Raw genomic sequence first — 3,325 nt, forward strand, 5'->3', positions numbered from 1 at the left:
ACGATCTGTCAAGGGAGAGAAGACCATGTTGAAGTCTCCAGAAAGGATTAAATTCTCCCCTGCAAATTGAAACAGTTTGAGACTTATCTTCTCCCAAAAAGCTTTATCTAGGGTATTTGGGCCATAGACATTACAGATAACAAACTTACAATCTTGTATTTAAATTTTAACTATTTGAAACCTTCCTTCTGGATTGTTATCCTGGAAGAGAATTTTATATGTTAGGTGCTTATTAAATAGGATTGCAACACCTCTTTACCTCTTGTCATAAGGGGTGGCCAGAACTTATCCTACCCATTTAGATTTTAGTTTAGGGGTTTCCTGTATTTTAAGATGTGACTCCTGTATTAGTGCTATATCTGGCCTATATTTCCAAAGTTCTTTTAGGATTAGTTTCCTTTTAATAGGGGATGAAATACCCCCCACATTCCATGATATAATATTCTGTTTGTCTAACGTCTACTTAAAATGAGGAGGGATCCAGAGCCGTAAATAAAGCGGGAGGGAGAGAGACAAAATTACAAATACATGTACAGTGCCATAGTTTCTATTAGGATCTAAACATACAGTATAAAAACAATACCTAATCTATATTTTTGCGACAGTACTCCTGAGCATCCTTTGTGTTATCAAGAGTCATATGCTTGCCCTTCTTCTCCAGGACAATTTTAGCCGTATACAACAGTCTGGCATTAATATTTGCTTTGATTAGCCTAGAGCAGAAGGGCGACATGTCTCTCCTGAGTCATATGTTCACCGTTCTTCTCCAGGACAATTTTATTTTTATTTTTTTTTATTTTTTTTTATATAATCTGCATACATGTTTATTTCAATATCCATCTGTTATAAGCAAAGTAAAATACATTCTACATTATCCCTGTTGCATATGAATGCTAAGTAATCAGATATTACCAAATAGTTTCTCTACATCACTGCATAAAAAAAAGATGACAGTATAAATGGAGAACGATGATATTTGGTAGATACAAAAGTGAAAGTTGTATAGTGTTAGTCTTATGAGTAGCGTGGTTGTTTGCTGTACACTAAATGCATGTGCTACAATCAAAGCCTCGATTCCTAAAAACACTTTGATCTGCCCTTTTACCCAAGGGCAGCCTAATGGCATATAGAATCTAAGGTCACATACTGCAAAGCTTACCACTTCCTTTCTTATGATGAGCATTTGTTTAGCTTTCTAAAAAATTTAGTTTTGACAGTTGCTGGACACTAAAGCAGTAATGCTCTCCAATCCCACCTACTAAATCTCAAGTTTCCATGGGCATGGTGAGGTTCAGGTGCAGCATGCAGAGTGCGTACTAGAACAATTAATCCTGCTAGCAATAATATCAATGCAGCCAGTGCACTGCATTTTACTTTTAGTGATAAGTTAAGTTCTACAACTCTTTTACTCTATAACAAAGCAACGGTGTAAGATCTTTGTTCAGGTCCTTAAGTCACAGTGTGTTGTTGAGTTTAAATTCAACAAGACTGCTCTTCTCCAAACCCTATCATTTTTTTCGGTTTCTTTTCCCTTTGCCAGCTGTAGCATGGGCTTGTTTATTTGTCTTCTGGATATTTCTTTTTTTCTGGTTCTTTTTTTTTCTTATTGCCTTTTGCAGTTTCAGTTTGACGGGGACAGCTCCTGTGTTTGTGATCTTTTCCACCACAGAGAAAGCAGCCAGGCTCATTGCCAACACCACATGAGTGGTCAGGAAGTGCACATCGATTGCATCCGCTACAGTGCGTCCAAGACGGCTTCACACACTTCTTGCATAATACACAATGCTTCCATCATCTGCCATCTTTCGAAGTGCAGGAATTGCATATTGCACAGTGCTTATTTTCTGAAGATACAAATCGCTTACAATCTGAGCAAAACCTGTATCCTTCATTTTCAGGAAGTAGGATTTTTTCCTGTGGAATATCAGTGAATATACGCACAGGTGACTGTTTTCGCCCAGCCTTCTTATGCTTATAAAGAGTATGGTTATCATAATCAACCTGATAATTGAGCATGGAGAACTCAGGAAAGCACTGTACAATACGAGGCTCAAAGAAGTATGGAAAAAGATCCAAAACATGGGTAGTTCTTTCCCACTCTCAGTGTTTGATGAAGTCTTCCACATTTCTCTTAATCTTTTAAAGCTGAATGCTAATGGTTCTACTAAACCTCCAAAAGGTGGGTCAGTTACCAGGAGGACGCCTTCACCATCGTCTTTTTGAAGGATTTTCCGGCAAATATCTTGAGTCTCCTCGCCACCAAAGAAATGGTGATTAAACATGTTGTAGTGGCATAATTCCTCCTCGTTGTAGAACTGAGAATACCTGAAGTCAATGTCTAGCAAAAGACTTTTCATTTTTGGCTCTTCAGAGGCACGGAGTTTGATTAATTCATGTAGCCTGGGTGTTTCAACACAGAGGACTCGTCTGAACCCCAAAGAGGTTATAGCATCAAGAAGAAATGTACAGCTTTGATCAGCAAACAGATATTGAGCATTGGACTTCTTATTTTCTAAAGGATGCAACAGGAGGCTGGGTCTTTTTAATTGAGATACAGAGATGTCACCAAGCACATGATGAGCAAAATGTCTGTCCCACTCATCTTGCAATAGGAGCTGTTGGCAATCTCTGCAAAACTTTCTTTTGGGCAATGGAAGCTGAATAAAGTTTTCAAACCTTATCATGTACTGCTTGTGTGTCAGAGGCGGCTGTTGGCGTTGGTTATAATCTATTCGTGCTGCCTGCAAGCCTTGCTTCTGAAACCTTTTCATCTTCCCATTGGAAGAAATTGCAGTCCTTCCTATGCCGACAGGCTGAACATGCATAAAATCTTCTGCCCTGCTGTCTTCCTTGTGAAGCTTTTACAAATAACAACGCTGGGCCATGCGGACAGTGAGGAGCTGTTGCATGGCTCTCAGGGCTAAGAAGCTCCAGGACAATTTTAGCTGGATACAACAGTCTGGCGTTAATATTTGCTTCACTATTGCGAAGTGTTTCTGATAAAAAGTCCAGGAATATCAAAACTTTGTGGTGACCCAGCATGATCTGATTATTTTTACGATAATTCCTTAATATGTTAGTTTTGTCTTGAAAATTTAATTTTTTTATTAATTTAAAAAGTTTTAGCAGCTCAAATTCTATTGGCTGATTGGAACCTTTCAGCCAATAGGAATGGAAGGGACGCCATCTTGGATGATGTCACTTGCATTAAAATTCCAGTTTACAGCGGCGACTGTATTGAAGAGGAGCTCCGCGCCGGATATCTTCAAGATGGACCCACTCTCCACGCCGGATGGATAAAGATAGAAGATGCCATCTGGATGAA

The 3,325-nt window shown here is 38.9% G+C and overlaps 1 pseudogene; it reads right to left on the minus strand.

Moving 5' to 3' along the window:
• Window positions 1-1,194: 1,194 nt before the first annotated feature.
• LOC128652385 (rRNA N6-adenosine-methyltransferase ZCCHC4-like) lies at window positions 1,195-3,042 on the minus strand (annotated as a pseudogene).
• Window positions 3,043-3,325: the final 283 nt, after the last annotated feature.

Source organism: Bombina bombina, chromosome 3, assembly GCF_027579735.1.
Source record: "Bombina bombina isolate aBomBom1 chromosome 3, aBomBom1.pri, whole genome shotgun sequence".
Taxonomy (NCBI): domain Eukaryota; kingdom Metazoa; phylum Chordata; class Amphibia; order Anura; family Bombinatoridae; genus Bombina; species Bombina bombina.